General features: G+C 44.9%; 1 long non-coding RNA gene across 1 annotated transcript in view; it reads right to left on the bottom strand.

Moving 5' to 3' along the window:
• Positions 1-3344: 3344 nt before the first annotated feature.
• Positions 3345-22258, bottom strand: part of LOC139753682 (uncharacterized) — a 54481-nt gene continuing 35567 nt past the window's right edge. Inside the window, exon 3 of the long non-coding RNA XR_011713748.1 lies at positions 3345-3470. This is a non-coding gene — a long non-coding RNA (uncharacterized lncRNA). The remainder of the gene's footprint in view (positions 3471-22258) is intronic.

The following is a 22258-nucleotide window of genomic DNA, read 5'->3' as shown; positions in this document are numbered from 1 at the left end:
CGCACCGTCATGGTCCAAGGCCGTACCGTCGTACCCGAGGTTCATAATCGTCGTGTTCAAAGGCCGTACCGTCGGTACCGTCTCACTATCTATCTATCTATCTATCCATCGATCTATCCATCCGTTGTCTACCATCAAAGAACTGTAGTGTGGCTGACAAACTAACGATTACTAAATTCCTCCACTTAATGTTATGATCATGAACAAACACATCTAATTTACCACACCAACACCATCCATATCTAATGCATCTAAAACATCTAATTTACCACACCAACACCACCCATATCTAATACATCTAAAATATCTAATTTACCACACCAACACCACCCATATCTAATACATCTAAAACATCTAATTTACCACACCAACGCCACCCATACCTAAATGTGTCTAATACATCTAATACATGTGATACATCTAATTTCACAAAATCATAAATTCACGTTTATCAAAAAAGAATAATGGGCATGAAATACAAAAACTAACAGCCTAATTCGCACCCAAACACATCAAATCATATAAATCATATACAAATAAAACAAATATACAATATGAATAAAACATAAGGCCTATAGTACATATAAAAGATGTATGTAAATGATACAGATTTACTACATATTTCTACGATATATATTGGACAAATATCCCTCAATAATTTCTTGTGATCATTGTGATAAATATAAAGGGAGGAATACATGAAAGGGGAAATACTTCTGCCTGTTGCCTCACCATGAGGATTTCTCTTTCCCTTCCATGTCTCGTCTCTTACTCCTCATCTTCTCCTCATCATGTACATATGTATTTTCACTCACAATTTCTCCTCACACCACAGACGTCTGTTTCCCCACACCTGGCCTTACAACACAGCAGTCTATTTCCCTTTAATTTCCCCCCACACCACAGAAGTCTTTTTCTCCTGCGTTACAGAAGTCTGCTGCTCCTAACCTTCCCTCACAACACAAACGTCTGTTGCCCTAACTTTCCCTTACCTTACACGTCTTTTTTTTTTTTTTTTTTTCAAACTATTCGCCATTTCCCGCGTTAGCGAGGTAGCGTTAAGAACTGAGGACTGGGCCATTGAGGGAATATCCTCTCCTGGCCCCCTTCTCTGTTCCTTCTTTTGGAAAATTAAAAAAATTGAGAGGGGAGGATTTCCAGCCCCCCGCTCCCTCCCCTTTTAGTCGCCTTCTACGACACGCAGGGAATACGTAGGAAGTATTCTTTCTCCCCTATCCCCAGGGAACCTTACACGTCTGTTTCCTCTTAATCTTCCCTCATAACAGAACCAACTTCCTCCCTCATTCCATCCTCCTCACAACTCATTTTCCAACTAACCCTGTCACTTTCCCTCATGAAGCAGTTTGTTTCACCTCATTTTTGTCCTCCATTTAAACCCTGTTACCTCATTAATTTCCCTTGAAACAATGTTTCACCTCATTCTCCGAATAACAGCACTTACCCAGTTTCCACCTAATCTCCCTCCTCATACTCTCCCTTATAGAGCAATATATTTCCCTTATGTTTTCCTCACAAAGCCAACAACTTTTCTCTCTTCATTTGCCTTCAAATTACAGAAGATTGTATCTTTTTGTTTCCCTATACAGCAAGCGTGTTTCCCATCCTCTTTCCACACACACACACACACACACACCCACACACACACACACACACACACACACACACACACACACACACACACACACCCACACACACACACACACACACACACACACACACCCACACACACACACACACACACACACACACACACACACACACACCCACACACACACACACACACACACACACACACACCCACACACACACACACACACACACACACACACACCCACACACACCCACACACACACACACACACACACACACACCCACACACACACACACACACACACACACACACACACACACACACACACAAGCCCCTCTTCCTCCTCACTGTTCCTCACACCACAAGAGCTCACTTCCCCCTTATCCTCACACACCGATAGCCTAAGTTTCCCTTCCAAGCACTTCATTAATTCACCATGGTTAACATTCCTTTTTTCCCCCATATACGAGATAATGTTCCTTGCATTTCCCTACATCTTCCACCATCAAGCCACAGATGTTTGGGGGTCTTATAATTTCCCTCCCTTTCACTGTGTCCCATTTCTTCAAAGTGCAACCTATTTCCACTTGGTAGTATTTCCGCTTCTCTATCACTAGGGAAATAAAGTAACAGAGGATTCCCTTCCTTTCTTGAAAATACTGCAGACATTATTTCCCCTCGATATCCCCCAAAGCCGTAAATATTTCCCCTCAACATCACTAAAACCGTACATATTTCTCTTTAACATCACTAAAACCGTAAAAATTTCCCCTCAACATCTCTAAAACAGTAAATATTTCCCCTCAACATCCATAAAACAGTAACTATTTCTCGTCAGCATACCTAAAAAGTCAATATTTCCCCTCAACATCCCTAAAACCTTAAATATTTCCCCTCAACATCCTATAACCGAAATATTTTCCTTCAACAACCTTAAAACCTTAAATATTTCCCCTCAACTTCCCTAAAACCGTAAATATTTCCGGTCATCATCCTAAAAACCTGTATGTATTACCCCCTCAACATCCCCAAAAACCTGTATGTATTTTCCCCCAACATCCTAAAAACCCCGTGCATATTTTCTCCATGAACATCCCCCTAAACCATACATACTTCCCTAAAACACCCCCAAAGACTTTAAAAGTCTTCCCCACCATTTGGCCCCGCTGTGCAGACGTCATCAACCTCACCTTTCCTGCATGTGCTACAGTTTCCCCCCCTCGCTCTCCCTTGGGCTGCAGACATATACACTCCAGTTTTCCCAGCATCCTCGTTACATCCCTTGATACTTCCCTCCTACACTCCCACTGCAAACATACATCCCTCCTACTTTCCCTACGTTGCAAATACCTCGTCTAATCTACCTCTACATTGCTGATACTTCCTCTAGCCTTCATCTACAGTAAATACTTAACACACACACACACTATATAGAGTCTTGCCCTATCCTTTCCCCACACAGGAAATTCCTCCTCTAACCTTTTACCCTTGCACTACAGATGCCTTAACCTACCCCCTCACACAGCAGACTCCTCTCCTATCCTTTCTCTAAACCGCAGACCCTTACCTTAACCTCCCTCAATCCTGGAGATGTTTCATATCCCCTTCCCTCCACCACCGCCACCACACTCAGTGGCAAACGTTTACCCGTCACCTCACAATGTCAGACAATAGAGACACGACCCACTTCTTTTCATTATCTCCCACGTGGAAATACAGATATTCCCCCTTCCCTCACTTCTTATCATGTCTTATACAGCAAATGTATTTTCATTTATTTTTTTTACCTTCTCTACCGCTGCAGACGTATAATACCTTCCACTCTCCTTGCGACAATTGACAACTGCCACCGTCGTACCTGCAATAAGGAGAGAGGAGTTGGATCGCGGCTGTCGCAAGGTTGAGCGAGATACATACATCTATAGGACGTATGATAAGTAACTCACTATCTTAGAAACAGGATGTATGATAAGTAACTCACTATCTTAGAAACATGACGTATGATAAGTAACTCGCTATCTTAGAAACAGGATGTATGATAAGTAACTCACTATCTTAGAAACATGACGTATGATAAGTAACTCACTATCTTAGAAACATGACGTATGATAAGTAACTCGCTATCTTAGAAACAGGATGTATGATAAGTAACTCGCTATCTTAGAAACATGAAGTATGATAAGTAACTCGCTATCTTAACACACACACACACACACACACACACACACACACACACACACACACACACACACACACACACACACACACACACGTCACATTTCCACACATGCTCTTTCCTTTTCAACACATTTTCATCCACGAGACAGGTACGTTCACCACTGCTGACGACCATATGAACTTAAGTTAACATGCAGGTAATCCTCGCTACTACACAGTCCTTACGTCAGGAGTTACGACGTCCACAGTCTAGCTCCACGTGCACACTGTCATATTACGTCACAGTTACGACGTCCACAGTCTGGCTCCACGTGCACACTGCCATATTACGTCACAGTTACGACGTCCACAGTTTGGCTCCACGTACACACTGTCATATCACGTCACAGTTACGACGTCCACAGTCTGGCTCCACGTTCACACTGCCATATTACGTCACAGTCACGAGGTCCACAGTCTGGCTCCACGTTCACACTGCCATATTACGTCACAGTTACGACGTCCACAGTCTGGCTCCACGTACACACTGTCATATTACGTCACAGTTACGACGTCCACAGTCTGGCTCCACGTGCACACTGCCATATTACGTCACAGTTACATGTCCACAGTCTGCCTCCACGTACACACTTTCATATTACGTCACAGTTACGACGTCCACAGTTTGGCTCCACGTGCACACTGCCATCTTACGTCAGAGATACGACGTCGACAGTCTGATACCATTAGCAGAGCGTCATCTGCTTACAACAACGGTAAACTCAGAAGAGTCGCAAATGTTTAACGTGGACTCCCTTCCGCACGACGGTACGACCCTTGACCCACGACCCTTGGGTATAATGGCTTGGCCCTTGGTACGATCCTTATGGGCCAGGTCGAAGGTCAGAACCATCTTATCCCAGAGGGTCGTTCTGAGGGGTCGTAGGTCAGGACCATCTTATCCCAAGGGTCGTTCTGAGGGAGTCGTGCCCTCGTGTTCAAGAGCCGTGCACTGTTGTGATCTAGGATTAATCCCGTCGTATATATGGGTCGTACCGTCGCACCCAAAGGTCCGTGTAGTCGTGCCCCTCTTCCCCCCCCCCAACCCCCAAAGTCTTATAGTCGTACCCAATGGTCGTAACGTCATGCTCGAGGATCGTAAAATCATCATGAAGAGGGGAGGGTTGGAGAGTGGGGTGGGTGGGTGTTACTTATTTATTTAAAGAAACAAAAAAAAATTTTTTTGTTTGTCTTTACTGACCAACCACAACACTTCTGGTCTTGGACCGACCTGCTTCCGTCGGGGGGGGGTCTTCCACGGGGAGAGAGAGAGAGAGAGAGAGAGAGAGAGAGAGAGAGAGAGAGAGAGAGAGAGAGGCTGTCTGGGCAACACATCATCTGACGCTGAAACGAAAACGGGAGCGAAGGCGGCCCAGCCGGGCGACTGGTTGCTGACGTTTTAACTCCCCAAGGTCAAAGGTCAGAGGTCGTGGCCCCCTCGGGAGGTGGGTTATTGAGAACTGATCGTGGATGGTCACCTACACTGACTGCAATCCAGTCACCTTTTTTTTTTTTTACTATTGTGAACGTAATAGTTTACGAAAGACCTATTTTTTCCTTTTCTTAAATTATTCTTCCATTCTATTATTTTTCAATGCAGTTATAATGCTATGGCATGACGTACATAGTGAAAGAAGCGATGAACGAAGATAGAGATAGATAGATAGAGAGAGAGAGAGAGAGAGAGAGAGAGAGAGAGAGAGAGAGAGAGAGAGAGAGAGAGAGAGAGAGAGAGAGAGAGAGAATATGAAGTCTGCGGGACCCGGATCTATTACCTCCTATACCCCTAAGACCTGACCCACATTCCCGTCACACTGTCGAACAAAACACCGTCACTTCCAATCGTCATCTCATCTCTTTCATCAATAACATATCGACATGCAGCAAGAAACACAAGATCAACATATATGCTAACTCGCGTAATACACTTGACCCACTCGCCCTAAGCGCTGGTTCTCTTTCCCTCTTCTACAGCTATTACTTCTGTTACTGTGGTCGAGAGGTGGCTGGCTAGCTGGCTGTGTGCCACACACTCCAGGCCACTTTAGATAGACCAGGTGATGTTGGGCGAGTTACCGCGTCGCATGATTAACTCGTAGGCTGTTGGCAACTCAAGAGCGGGGTCGCTGAGGCGTCTGTTTCCTTCCCTACACCGATGTGCTTCTGCAATTCTTTACTGTCTTATGTCTTCCTTGACACCTATGACGTGACTCCGATTTTCAAGGGCAGGTTTTCCACTTCCTGCAAACCTCACGTATCATTTTTCCTTCTCCTGTCCTTAACTATTTTCATTTGCTCTTTTGATCTCTCAAATTGCGGCCTGAGCTCGATCGATCACGGCTTCCCTCCGTGACTGAAGCCTTGGACAAAATAGAAAAAAAAAATCGCGGGAAAAGAGAGCGACACGAAGTAACTGTAGGACAAGAGTTGAGCCGAGCAGTCAACAGTGAGTGAGGGACAGAATGAGTGAGGTAGGGAGGGAGAGAGTGTATAGCTGTGTGCAGAATCCACCACTGCCAATAGGAGGGGATGAGGGAGGGAGTGTATAGCTATGTGCAGCGTCCACCACCACCACCAGCAGGAGGGTGGGAGACGGTGAGGGAGGCAGTGTACAGCTATGTGCAGCGTCTACAACCACCAGCAGGAGGGAGGGAGAGGGTGAGGGAGGCAGTGTACAGCTATGTGCAGCGTCCACCACCAGCACGAGGTAGGGTGAGGGTGAGGGAGGCAGTGTACAGCAAAATGCAGCGTCCACCACCGCCAGCAGGAGGGAGGGAGAGGGTGAGGGAGGCAGTGTATAGCTATGTGCAGCGTCTACAACCACCAGAAGGAGGGAGGGAGAGGGTGAGGGAGGCAGTGTACAGCTATGTGCAGCGTCCACCACCAGCACGAGGTAGGTGAGGGTGAGGGAGGCAGTGTACAGCAAAATGCATTGTCCACCACCGCCAGCAGGAGGGAGGGAGAGGGTGAGGGAGGCAGTGTACAGCTATGTGCAGCGTCCACCACCAGCACCAGCAGGAGGGAGGGTGAGGGTGAGGGAGGCAGTGTATAGCTATGTGCAGCGTCCACCACCACCGCCAGCAGGAGGGAGGGTGAGGGTGAGGGAAGCAGTGTACAGCTATGTGCAGCGTCCACCACCGCCACCAGCAGGAGCAGTAGCAGCCGCTGCCTCCCCGGCCTAATGAAAGCTCGACATCTGCTCAAGTATGCATGAGGTGTAGGGTGTGTAGGGGAGAGGAGGCGAGGTCGGTGGCAGAGCAGTAGGGTGAGAGGAGAGGTAGGCAGGCGGGATGGTGAAGCAAGGGAGAAAGCAAGGAAACGATGAGGAAGGTGATCATGAGGAGAAAGAACGAGGAAACGATGAGGAAGGTGATCATGAGGAGAAAGAATGAGGAAAAGGATAAGGAATGTGAATTATGAGTATGATAAAGGGATGACTCCATGAGGGAAAAGTGTGGTGGAAGGCAGTAACTAGCGGACGGAAAAGAGGGGGAGGGGGGGATAAAAATAGATGAAAGAGAGATAAACAATCACAAAAAGAATGAGAGAAAAAGAGACAACAAAGAAAGAGAAAGTGTGTGTGTGTGTGTGTGTGTGTGTGTGTGTGTGTGTGTGTGTGTGTGTGTGTACTGTTCACAATGCATTCATTTCCATTTGAAAATAGAAGGGTACGTCAACCTTCCTCCGTGTCACCGACTGATGCACACCGTAGTCATTCCTCTCAGCTGTTTTCAGTGAGGGAGTGGGGTTGAGGGGGTGGGGTTGGTGGGGGAGGGAAGGGGTTGGTGAAGGGGGGTGAGCGCCCCCCCTTCCTGGGTGTGTTATGTCAGGGTCCCGCTCCGGAGCCGGCCTTCCAGTAACCATGAAATATTCCGCAGCCGACTACCTAACCTACGACCCGGATATAGATACACCCACATTCGCTACCATCCCCTTTCCTGGCGCGCACCGATTTTGGTTTCATAAGACCGACAAAGAGATACCGTCATTCCGTTTTCTACGGTATGACGACATAGGGCTGACCTTACTAATTGTTCGGTGAAGTGTCATCGGTTTAAGGTCTTGAGCAAGACAGCATATTCCTTGGTAATGAGGGTACGACCCTTGGGTACTATGGTTTGGTCTTTGACCTGACCCTTAACTACCAGACTATCGTACCCAAGAGGTCGTACCGTCGGTGATTAAGGGTCGTACCATCTTGCTCAACAATCGCAAAATCGTACTCAAAAGTCGTACCGTCGGTGCCCAAGAGTTGTAACCGTCGTACTCAAGGGTCGTACCGTCGTGCTCAAAGGTCGTACCGTCGTGTTCAAGGGTCGTACCATCGGCGTTCAAAGGACGTACCGTCGTGCTCAAGGGTCGTACCGTCGGCGTTCAAGGGCCGTAACGTCGTGCTCAAAGGCCTTACCGTCGTGCTCAAGGGCCGTACCGTCGGTCCTCAAGGGTCGTACCGTCGGTGTTCAAGGGTCTTACCGTCGTGCCCAAGGGTCGTACCGTCGTGCTTAAAGGGCTAAACCAGAGGTATTCCTCCGGAACTTGGCTGCTCCTGCTGCTGCTGTTGCTTCAAGCCGACACCCCCCCCCCCCCCCCCCACGAGCCGAACACAAGGGTCAGTATACAGACGACACCATATTATTCATACACCCTAATGATCGTTTTCTGTCTAGTGCAACCGAACCCCTTTTGTTCTGGAGGGGTCTAGGGTGACGGGGGGTGTTAGTAATTACGCGCATGCGCTCCTATCATCATCTTGGATCAATCTGATCAACTTCGAAATGTAATTTAGGTCTTTATACACTTTAATAAATTACATTCATCCTTCACAATGAGGAGAGGGTTATCATCTTAAAGGAGAAACCCATTTTCTTCCAAGTTACATTCCAAAATTATCTTGGGAAATTTTGGTACCGGCAAAATTTTTGTAAATATCGATAGATAAATACGTCTGTACCACACCGGAAGCTGAGAAACGGACCGTGCAACACTGGACAACCAAACACTCGGTGCGCCTAGGCAAACCAAGAGAAACTGACGGTAATCTGAAACTGTTCGTCATCCACTAACTGTATGCGATATGACGCAGGTCATCATCAATGACGAAGCTCACCCCAGGGGCGTGAGACGTGTAAGGTCAGAGCGACCTTAACTTGGGCAGGATGCTGAAGCGTTCATCGCCAAGTATCAGGATATGAGGTTACAGTGGCTGTGAACTTTGAACTTGGATGTAAAACTTAGGTCGACATCAAGTTGTGACTGAGAAATGAACTTGGAGACACACGCAGACATTGAGGGCTGTGAAAAAGTCCTTCCTGTACTTCATACAAGTAAACTAAAAATCAGTATATCATTCACGGAACACACAGGGAAAACACTGAAACTCTCGCCAACCTACAGATGGCTGTAGAATGTTTGTTTATAACAAGTCATAGATCGAACCACTACGACAGAATCAGAAAACAAAAACGTAAGATGTGAAGGAGAAGAAAAGAGTTGAGTGAAGGAGAGATACGAACCGAATTACATCGGAAAGTAAACGCCCGGATCCAAAGCAGGTTAGCAACAACCTGAATGCCACATCCTGGCACAGTCTATCTTCACGTCTAAGTTCAGCAGTAGAACACCTTAGGACTTGCTGCAATCACTCTCAGCACCGCCTCACTCCTCCTGACGTGGAGTGTCCAGGGTCTACTGTTAATCAGGAATAACACTCAGGCGTTTAAAAGGGAGGACACGAGCGTACGTATAGTTCCTGGGTTATGGCAACTCCAGCACCTCTCACCCGATCCCCCTTTAAGATCGTGCTGGCTCTAGTTGCTTTCCCGCTTTCTGTCTTAGCCACAGCTCTCGACCGAAGCCGGGACGATTGGTGGATGAGCTGCCTTCACCCTCACACCGGCAGGATATACACCAATACACCACAGAGTCTCTCACCGTGTCGATACACTGGGCCCCATACTTGCTGCTTACGTACGCAAGACCATCGGTCGTTTGGATGAAGCCATAATGAGTCGCTGATTCAGAAGGACATCTCGCAGCTCGACAGACGAGGATGACCCTCCATTGTCCAGCCAACGTTCGTCCCAGACCTCTCCTTAAAACAGATGTCAAATGCTAAGATGTCCACCAAAAAAGGCTAAGCTGTACGTCCATGCAATGTCAAACACCTCAGATATGTGGTTGTTCGCATGAGTCAAAACATCAGCAACTCAAGCTGAAGTCTGTGGCCCTTCCTTTGGCCACAGCCAAGAGACCAGACCATACCCCCACACTTCACCTGACCCCTACATACTAACGAGTAACGCAAACAACCTAAGGCCCTCCCCTACCTAACTATCTTTGACCTCCTAAGATGAATATTCCTGAGATCATGTGGGTCACTAATTTTCAGGTGGAGCCACTGAGGACAATAACATACGTGTGACAGACTCCTGACGATAACTTAACACCTACAAAGCCCTGAGCTACTGACGGAATCTTGGGGAGCCCGTAAACAAAGATTGTGGTCAACTAACCTTTGGTTTAAATCCGGTATCCGACTCCTAAACCCATTGGTTTAATCACACCACTCACACCAGTGTCCATCCATCCCCAGTTTTATGGCTCCTATAAAGCCCAGAGAGGAGCAAACGACTTGATGCTACTGGTACTGTAATACCCCTTAGAGCAAAGGCCTTCAGAGATGGCCCCCTTGTCCAGGATGATTAGACACCGCTAGAGGAGATGAACGATTTCTTGCTCGTCATCATAAACATTCACGTCTGTTCGAGCGTGTGTACACTGCCAAGCGAGGTACAGTTCCCACACGAACTTCACAGTCTTGCAATGTGTATATAAGTTAATGTGACCTTGAATAACGAAGTCAGACGACCAGTTATCACAACAGCGACTCCTACAAGACTCATAACTAGTACAACAACAATAATCTGTGGCACGTACGAAGCGCCTTCACTTACTGATCTTGTCAGCATCATGACCCTGAATTTAAACAGACTATAGCTACCTCCAGGTCAGGTTAGTAAACGTAAATTCTATCTATACTGTTTCACAGAACTTCTGCTCAGTGCACGCGTAGTGCTGTAAGTGAATGTAGGTAGTCGTAAGCCAGAAAGGTTGCGAAGTGATTAAAAGGAGTGGTGCAAAATCCACTGTGAAAAGAAGGAAATACATCGTGAAAATGAAGAAAGTGAGGAATGTTATACATCTACAAAGAGAGAGGGATTTGATACATTCTTATATTCCGACATTATAAATACGTAGAACATACTATCCTCAAAGAGGACAGAGAATAAGTCCCATGGAGACATCTTCAAACTCACCCAACCTAAGACTGGTACAGTAGGAGGGAGTAGCGAGGAGCAAACAACTCACTCATCCTAAGACTGGTAGAGTAAGGAGGGAGTAGCGAGGAGCAAACAACTCACTCATCCTAAGACTGGTAGAGTAAGGAGGGAGTAGCGAGGAGCAAACAACTCACTCATCCTAAGACTGGTACAGTAGGAGGGAGTAGCGAGGAGCAAACAACTCACTCATCGTAAGACTGGTACAGTAGGAGGGAGTAGCGAGGAGCAAACAACTCACTCATCCTAAGACTGGTAGAGGAAGGAGGGAGTAGCGAGAGGTAAACAAATGGATGATATCATTAGCGCTGGTACGGAGCCTCTACGGCCATAACTCATCCTCACTTAATGGCGACTCCGAACACCATCTGTTGCCAACATGGATCTCAGACCCTGGGATTCCAGGAGGCGCGTCACAGTTATCCCTGCTCGCTCTTACCTACAGACTGGAGCAACGACACGAGTGAGACTCATGTGTTTCTTGTAACTGTGTCTAATAGAAAAACACTTCGACTTCAAGAACGAGTACTCAAAACACTCAATGTTCTCCCATACTCACTGAGGAATATTGGAGTCTCCAGCAACTGAAGGTGTAATGTCCAACCACTGAAAGCGGTCTCCAACCACTGAAGGCGGTCTCCAACCCCTGAAGGTGTAGTGTCCAACCACTGAAGGCAGTCTCCAACCACTGAAGGTGTAGTGGCCAACCACTGAAGGCAGTCTCCAACCCCTGAAGGTGTAGTGGCCAACCACTGAAGGCAGTCTCCAACCCCTGAAGGTGTGGTGGCCAACCAATGAAGGCGGTCTCCAACCTCTGAAGCTAAAATATTCAACAACTTAAGAGTGAAATTTTCATACACTGACGGTAGAATCTACAACCACTGAAGGTAAAATTCCAAACCAATTAAGGCAGAATGTCCAACCACTGAGGGTGACATCTCCTGCAACTGAAGGCAGGGTCCACAACCACTGAAGGAAAAATCTCCACCAACCACTGAAGGCAGAACCTCCAACCACTGAAGGCGAAGTCACGAACCAGTAAAGGAGTACTTTTAAACCACTAAAGACCGAACCTCCACACACTGAAGCATCTGGCGAACACTGAACCAACGAACGAACCACCAACCGATGCTTCCGCCAGACAAGCGCTGGCTACCGAAGGACCAGCGGATACAATCGCTAACAAACCAACCGCTGGAGCACAACCTTCAGGGCCACGAGTCCGACACTGAACACCAGCTGGTGCCACCCTTGCCACTGACGCTCTGAGAGGGCGGGGAGGTGAATCACCCACCACCAACCAGGGAGGAGAGAGAGAGAGAGAGAGAGGAGAGAGAGAGAGAGGAGAGAGAGAGAAGAGAGAGAGAGAGAGAGAGAGAGACGCACCAGTAACAAGACTGTGACCTCATCTCTCCATAACCGCTCTTTAATGACCTTGGGTCTCCGAGAGCCAGCGGCGGAAGGTCAAGGCAGGTTGCCAAAGTTGCCTAAATTTGCTTATGTGGTGTGTGTGTGTGTGTGTGTGTGTGTGTGTGTGTGTGTGTATCATTTAGGTTTAAGTATATTAGCGTACGGATATCTGTCAAAGGTCACGCGTATATATATATATATATATATATATATATATATATACATAAGTTTAAAATCTCTGTCAGAATGAAAAAAAAAAAAACGGGCCAACGGCAGCATAGAAGCGTAATAAACCATCTTTCCCCTCTTTTGAGAGAGGCGCCAGTGGTGCGTGTGTCGAACATCAAAGGGAATCACCTCACTCCAATACGTCTGAGACCGACGCGTTACCCACCCACAGGAAGTCATGGCTGAGTAACGAGTGTAACTACGTTATAAGAACCCGTGAAAACTCGTGAGTGAATACGTGAGTGAGTGTAGTGTAACGTTATCACGAACACTGCAACATTTACCTAGAGTTCTGCCCGGGCATCTGAGGCAACCCAAGCACTCACACACCCCGTTTTCTTTGATGTGCCTCTAGTGAGGCTATCCTTTCCAAAGAAGTCGTCAAGCAAGGCTAAGTCGAAACTAGGTCTTATCACAGTCTATATATATATATATATATATATATATATATATATATATATATATATATATATATATATATATATATTACTGATATTATCATTATTATTATCATTATTTTGCTTTGTCGCTGTCTCCCGCGTTTGCGAGGTAGCGCAAGGAAACAGACGAAAGAAATGGCCCTACCCACCCCCATACACATGTATATACATACACGTCCACACACGCAAATATACATACCTATACATCTCAATGTACACATATATATATACACACAAAGACATATACATATATACACATGTACATAATTCATACTGTTTGCCTTTATTTATTCCCATCGCCACCTCGCCACACATGGAATAACATCCCCCTCCCCCCTCATGTGTGCGAGGTAGCGCTAGGAAAAGACAACAAAGGCCCCATTCGTTCACACTCAGTCTCTAGCTGTCACGTAATAATGCCCGAAACCACAGCTCCTTTTCCACATCCAGGCCCCACAGAACTTTCCATGGTTTACCCCAGACGCTTCACATGCCCTGATTCAATCCACTGACAGCACGTCGACCCCGGTATACCACGTCGATCCAATTCACTCTATTCCTTCCCCGCCTTTCACCCTCCTGCATGTTCAGGCCCCGATCACTCAAAATCTTTTTCACTCCATCTTTCCACCTCCAATTTGGTCTCCCACTTCTCGTTCCCTCCACCTCCGACACATATATCCTCTTGGTCAATCTTTCCTTACCCATTCTCTCCATGTGCCCAAAACCATTTCAAAACACCCTCTTCTCCTCTCTCAACCACACTCTTTTTATTACCACACATCTCTCTTACCCTTACATTACTTACTCGATCAAACCACCTCACACCACATATTGTCCTCAAACATTTCATTTTCAGCACATCCACCCTCCTGAGCACAACTCTATCCATAGCCCACGCCTCGCAACCATACAACATTGTTGGAACCACTATTCCTTCAAACATACCCATTTTTGCTTTCCGAGATAATGTTCTCGACTTCCACACATTCTTCAAGGCTCCCAGGATTTTCGCCCCCTCCCCCACCCTATGATTCACTTCCGCTTCCATGGTTCCATCCGCTGCCAGATCCACTCCCACATATCTAAAACACTTTACTTCCTCCAGTTTCTCTCCATTCAAACTTACCTCCCAATTGACTTGACCCTCAACCCTACTGTACCTAATAACCTTGCTCTTATTCACATTTACTCTTAACTTTCTTCTTTCACACACTTTACCAAACTCAGTCACCAGCTTCTGCAGTTTCTCACATGAATCAGCCACCAGCGATGTATCATCAGCGAACAACAACTGACTCACTTCCCAAGCTCTCTCATCCACAACAGACTGCATACTTGCCCCTCTTTCCAAAACTCTTGCATTCACCTCCCTAACAACCCCATCCATAAACAAATTAAACAACCATGGAGACATCACACACCCCTGCCGCAAACCTACATTCACTGAGAACCAATCACTTTCTCTCTTCCTACACGTACACATGCCTTACATCCTCGATAGAAACTTTTCACTGCTTCTAACAACTTGCCTCCCACACCATATATTCTTAATACCTTCCACAGAGCATCTCTATTAACTCTATCATATGCCTTCTCCAGATCCATAAATGCTACATACAAATCCATTTGCTTTTCTAAGTATTTCTCACATGCATTCTTCAAAGCAAACACCTGATCCACACATCCTCTACCACTTCTGAAACCACACTGCTCTTCCCCAATCTGATGCTCTGTTGTTCTCACATCACCACTTTTTGTTATCACCTCCCCATTAGCCCCCTTCACTGAAGTTTCCATTTGCTCCCTTGTCTTACGTACTTTATTTACCTCCTTCCAAAACATCTTTTTATTTTCCCTAAAATTTAATGATACTCTCTCACCTCAACTCTCATTTGGCCTCTTTTTCACCTCTTGCACCTTTCTCTTGACCTCCTGCCTCTTTCTTTTATACATCTCCCACTCATTTGCATTTTTCCCTGCAAAAATCGTCCAAATGCCTCTCTCTTCTCTTTCACTAATAATCTTACTTCTTCATCCCACCACTCACTACCCTTTCTAATCAACCCACCTCCCACGCTTCTCATGCAACAAGCATCTTTTGCGCAAGCCATCACTGCTTCCCTAAATACATCCCATTCCTCCCCCACTCCCCTTACCTCCTTTGTTCTCACCTTTTTCCATTCTGTACTCAGTCTCTCCTGGTACTTCCTCACACAAGTCTCCTTCCCAAGCTCACTTACTCTCACCACTCTCTTCACCCCAGCATTCTCTCTTCTTTTCTGAAAACCCCTACAAATCTTTACCTTCGCGAAAAAAAAAAAAAAAAAAAATTATATATATATATATATATATATATATATATATATATATATATATATATATATACATACTACAGTTCTTTACAAAGGCAAGGTCTAGGGGGTGTAACATCCAAAACTACAGTTATGATGGCACATTATTGGTCATAATCTACATCAAGCCCCGTGGACATTGTAGCAACACATTATCTATAAAAAGAAGCCACTCCTCCTCCTCCTGCTGCTGCTGATGATGATGATGATGATAATGATGATGATGATGATGATGATGATAATGATGATGATAATGATGATGATGATGATGATATTCATTAATTCTTCGACGACACACAGCTTATTAATCATGATCACATCTCTTGATTATAAACTTCCAAGTCTTCCTCTTTCCCTCTGGTTTGATGATGATAATTCGTGGGGGTGTCATCCCTGTGGTTTACAAATCGACTGTTTTCTATGGGTCGGTCACCAGAGAGCACGTCTGCCAAAGTGTTCCTTGGAACACCTCCAAAAGCCGTCTTGATGCGTAGGTTTCACGAGTCGGGTATGTGGGTTCGAGTCCAGGACTGGAATATCCTAAGCGAGGGGAGAGAGAGAGAGAAAGAGAGAGAGAGAGAGAGAGAGAGAGAGAGAGAGAGAGAGAGAGAGAGAGAGAGAGAGAGAGAGAGAGAGAGAGAGAGAGAGTGAGAGAGAGTCATCTTCGGCGTTTGGTGTGGAAAGGAGGCAGTAAATTCGACGAAGAATCTCAGCGAATATTATCAAAATATTCCTTCCGACCTGCAAGGGATAGATTCATACAGGATCTGGCTCGCATACTCTGATTCATCAATAAGAGCACGACGATACGGCTCATGAGCACGACGATACGACCCTTTGAGCTTACTAACACGACCAGTGAGCAAGACGGTATGACCCTTGAGCATCATAAGACGACCTTATTACAACACAACAGTACGACCAATGAGCACGATGGTACGACCCTTGACCACGACGGTACGGCCCTTGAACACGACGGTTTCGTTCAACACTGGTCGAAATAAAATGGACAAGTGGCATAAAAAAAAAGGAAAAAAATCTACATTTGACAGCCAAAGAACGTTTATAATGGTCAACACAAATGTGTGAACAGCATAATGGTGAGGTACAGGGAGAGAGAATTTCGTAAACGTTAGCTAAGTAATGGCCCATCCCCCCCCCCAAAAAAAAATATATATATATATATATATATATATATATATATATATATATATATATATATATATATATATATTCCCTGGGGATAGGGGAGAAAGAATACTTCCCACGTATTCCCAGCGTGTCGTAGAAAGCGACTAAAAGGGAAGGGAGCGGGGGGCTGGAAATCCTCCCCTCTCAGTTTTTTTTTATTTTCCAAAAGAAGGAACAGAGAAGGGGGCCAGGTGAGGATGTTCCCTCAGAGGTCCAGTCCTCTGTTTTTGACGCTACCTTGCTAACGCGGGAAATGGCGAATAGTATGAATAAATATATATATATATATATATTTATATATGGGCCATTACTTAGCTATATATGGGGTTGTTAGGGAGGTAAATGCAAGAGTCCTGGAAAGAGGGGCAAGTATGAAGTCTGTTGGGGATGAGAGAGCTTGGGAAGTGAGTCAGTTGTTGTTCGCTGATGATACAGCGCTGGTGGCTGATTCATGTGAGAAACTGCAGAAGCTGGTGACTGAGTTTGGTAAAGTGTGTGGAAGAAGAAAGTTAAGAGTAAATGTGAATAAGAGCAAGGTTATTAGGTACAGTAGGGGTGAGGGTCAAGTCAATTGGGAGGTGAGTTTGAATGGAGAAAAACTGGAGGAAGTGAAGTGTTTTAGATATCTGGGAGTGGATCTGTCAGCGGATGGAACCATGGAAGCGGAAGTGGATCATAGGGTGGGGGAGGGGGCGAAAATTTTGGGAGCCTTGAAAAATGTGTGGAAGTCGAGAACATTATCTCGGAAAGCAAAAATGGGTATGTTTGAAGGAATAGTGGTTCCAACAATGTTGTATGGTTGCGAGGCGTGGGCTATGGATAGACATGTGCGCAGGAGGATGGATGTGCTGGAAATGAGATGTTTGAGGACAATGTGTGGTGTGAGGTGGTTTGATCGAGTAAGTAACGTAAGGGTAAGAGAGATGTGTGGAAATAAAAAGAGCGTGGTTGAGAGAGCAGAAGAGGGTGTTTTGAAATGGTTTGGGCACATGGAGAGAATGAGTGAGGAAAGATTGACCAAGAGGATATATGTGTCGGAGGTGGAGGGAACGAGGAGAAGAGGGAGACCAAATTGGAGGTGGAAAGATGGAGTGAAAAAGATTTTGTGTGATCGGGGCCTGAACATGCAGGAGGGTGAAAGGAGGGCAAGGAATAGAGTGAATTGGAGCGATGTGGTATACAGGGGTTGACGTGCTGTCAGTGGATTGAATCAAGGCATGTGAAGCGTCTGGGGTAAACCATGGAAAGCTGTGTAGGTATGTATATTTGCGTGTGTGGACGTGTGTATGTACATGTGTATGGGGGGGGGGGGGTTGGGCCATTTCTTTCGTCTGTTTCCTTGCGCTACCTCGCAAACGCGGGAGACAGCGACAAAGTATAAAAAAAAAAAAAAAAAAAAAATATATATATATATATATATATATATATATATATATTTTTTTTTTTTTTTTTTTTTTTTTTTATACTTTGTCGCTGTCTCCCGCGTTTGCGAGGTAGCGCAAGGAAACAGACGAAAGAAATGGCCCAACCCCCCCCCCATACACATGTACATACACACGTCCACACACGCAAATATACATATATATATATATATATATATATATACGCTACCTCGCAAACGCGGGAGACAGCGACAAAGTATAAAAAAAAAAAAAATATATATATATATATATATATATATATATATATATATATATATATATATATATATATATATATATATATAGTTAGATAGACAGATAGATAAATAGATAAGAAAACAAATTAGGAAATAGAATAAAAAAAAATAGAGATGAATAACTTTGGGCTGCCTTTGCCTCACAGAGGGATGAACAAAGATGGTCAATTCATAACTTTGCTTTATGTGCCATAAAAAGAAATGCATCTTGATGCCAAAGTTCTTGGCTCAAAATGGAGCTATGTAATGGCAGAAAATGTGAAAAACCTATTTTTTTCCTTAGTAACAAGAGACTATCTAAAGAAATACAAAACTGGCTAAAATCACAGATTTATCTTGTAAATTACACGAAGCTTCTGGATAGGTATCTATGAACAATGGTTCGTCTTAGTTAATTAAGACAGTAAGAAAAAAAATAACCTACATTATACCTTTTTTGGATTGCTTGATTACTGAACCTATGAAACTCCTTGAAAAGGCCTAACTAGAAATGATGCAAGTTTTGTGGGCAAGTGCACTGGACACAAGTATATGCCCACTAAGTTTCATATAAAACGACCCCAGAATGAAGGAAAGGTCTGAAATTTTAATTCCTGGGAAAAAGAAGAGGTGGACGGTGAGGAAGCGACAAGAAGAAGAAGAAGAAAAAAAGAAGAGGGGGAGGAGGAGGAGGAGGATTACGAGGAAGAAGAAGAAGAAGAAGAAGAAGAAGAAGAAGAAGAAGAAGAAGAAGAAGAAGAAGAACAACAACAACAACAACAACAACAAGAAACAACAAAGAAACAAGAAGAATAAAGGCAATGAAAATAAAAGAAGGAACAGCAAAATAACAGTTGCCCTGCGGGACGCCAAATCACCAGGGACTGAGCTGGTGTCCAGGCACAGGTTAACATCGATGCTGGGATGTTAACCGCCAACACACGGTCCACGCGCAGTGCAGAGCGACACTGCCTGCAGCTTCATTTTATGCCCGATCGCTGCGACATAAACAAGAGTTGGCGAACAGATAAAACAAATGACGTAATCCAGAGCAGGGTTAACGCAACAGCCACCCATTCCCCCCAGACACACACACACACAGACACACACACACAAACAAAGACACATACACACAAACTGCTTTCAACGGGGTGCATGTGTCTCGCAACTACACCACTGCTACACCACACGGTGTATGGTACCCCAAACCTCACTACCACGCCACACCACACTACACCCCTCTCTCTCTCCCTCTCTTTGTATGCCTCGCTATTACCACACAAACATCCGGGACCATCCAAACTCTGTGCCTCTACTCCAGTTATCAGCTTCCGATCCAAATACGATCATTTTTATCGACACAAACACCACACACTGACATTACACACAGCAATATACATAATTCTGTACGTACATTATGCTTACACTCCACAAACCACGTACATGTTTAGCTCTGACAAATAAATTGTCCACTTCTTTCCTGAATATATATATATATATATATATATATATATATATATATATATATATATTGGAAAGGATCACAATTTTGCGCGTGATCAAGATATTCCTATGAGTCCACGGGGAAAATGAAACACGAAAAGTTCCCAAGTGCACTTTCGTGTAATAATCACATCATCAGGGGAGACACAAGAGAGGAATATAACAGTCAGTTGATATACATCGAAGAGATGAAGCTAGGACGTCCTAGTTTCATCTCTTCGATGTATATCAACTGACTGTTGTATTCCTCTCTTGTGTCTCCCCTGATGATGTGATTATTACACGAAAGTGCACTTGGGAACTTTTCGTGTTTCATTTTCCCCGTGGACTCATAGGAATATATATATATATATATATATATATATATATATATATATATATATATATATATATATATATATATATATATATCCTGGTGTAAGAGGTAACACCGCGAGCGACAGGTCACCTTCAAAGAGGCGAAGGAGAAAGAGTACAGTGTCGTCTAAAGGAACCCATTTCACCCTGCTCCTGCGTGGGGGCGCAGCTTCGAAGTTACAGGACCTCCATACAAAGTGGTCCTAAGGTTACATAAGGATAATATATAAGTCTCAGGGGATAGGAGGGCAGAGAATACTACCCACGTATCTTATACACGTCGTAGGATTAGGCGACTAGGAGGGGCGGGAGCTGGAGATGCAAATCCTCCCATCCTGCGATAATTCTGTGGAGGAAGAAACTCAAGAAACCAAGAAAGGATTTTTCCCTTGTGGTTCATCCATCTACTCCTGCCGCTATCTCCCTCGTGCGGGAAACAGCAAGAAGTAAATAAATATATACCAGCCTTGGGCTGCAGGAGTCCTCTAGGAAAAGACCTCGAGTGACACTAGGACTCTCTTCGAGTGAGGTTCTCGGGTAATCATTTCCATCTCATAAGTCTTTGGATCTTGTCATGGTGCTTTCAATTTCTTCCTCTTCGCTCCGCTTGCTCCAGGTGTCCACAGCTCTGGTGATGCAGAAACGCTTCCTCGCACTCCTCCCCACATTTCCCTTGCCTAGCTTCGATAAAGCCTTCTTTCTTCCAGACACTTCTTGCTTAAAAGAGAAGAAATAAAAAAACGTGCAATGATAACATCATCATGTCCTCTATGGCTATCTATATTTATCATTTTGTTATTCCTCTTCCTTCCAAAGTGGGTAGGAGGAGGAGGGACTTTCCTCTTTTCTCCTCGTAGCTCATTCTGTTCGGGTCTTGCACCATTCCAGTTGCATCTGTCCGACCCTTTCCATCATGTTCTGTGTGCCTGCCGATGTCAAGAGACCAGGCTGCTGATGGGACACATTCCAGCTGAGATCGAACGTGTGTCGCGCATATCTTCCTGATCGCCACACTGTCCACGAAGTTGAGGCCACATTTGAAGGTGACCAAAATATATTCTGCCTCCATCCTGAACGTTCTCACATGCTGTGCGATTGATGAATTCTGTGCAATGTCAGTTCTTATTAAATCCATCTCACAAGACGATCTTTGTAATTTGTTTCCTCCAATATGGTACTCGGCACCTGGTTTGTTTAAACCCTTTCTCATGACTTTTCCTTTTCTAGGGTCAAATTTCACTGTGCCATCGTCCAGCCACAGCTGCATCTTGTCTCAAGTCTCTGAGCAATAGTTCTCCTTTCCTGTTACTTTCGCGCTTCTTTCAAAATCTTGGCATCATCAGGATAAATACTCAGGTAAGATTTCGAATGATTTAGCAAATCGTGTACGTAGATCAAAAACAGTAATGGTCCCAAGCACTAAGCCTTGAGGCACCCCACTAATCACTCGCCTAGCTTGAGAAGGTTTCCCTAGTCGTATTCTGTGTTATATGCCAGTGAAGCAGTTCTCACTCCACTTGGTTATCCCTCCTCTGACCCCCCTCCAATTTGGACATCTACCTTCACCCTCAAGTCTTCTGTAGGGGAGAGACTCAAAGACCTTCTGGCAGTCCAAGAACAAGAAGCACAACAGAACCATTCCCCCCCTTTTTTTTTTTTTCCAAGGATGTTGATTTCTCTCAGAGAAATGCAACCAATTCGTCTCTTATGCTCTTTGCCCTCTGGAATCCATGTCATATCCCATCTCAAGAGCTTGGACTAAGTCAAGAAGCCTTGTGTCTGGTTCGTAATTATCATCTCTTACACAATCCACACCGTGTTCGTTGGCTGTCACCTTTGTTTTGAATCTGTGTACTACGCTGGTTCGCGCTTAGTCTGTAGCAACATTGCCATCGTTGAAGAGTAGAAATGGTGCGATTTTGTCTGATCCAGGAACCTTTTTGCGAATTTAC

This window comes from Panulirus ornatus, chromosome 2 (assembly GCF_036320965.1).
Source record: "Panulirus ornatus isolate Po-2019 chromosome 2, ASM3632096v1, whole genome shotgun sequence".
NCBI classification, from domain to species: domain Eukaryota; kingdom Metazoa; phylum Arthropoda; class Malacostraca; order Decapoda; family Palinuridae; genus Panulirus; species Panulirus ornatus.
The sequence above is the reverse complement of the archived record's forward strand: the minus strand, read 5'-3'. Positions and strand labels throughout refer to the sequence as shown.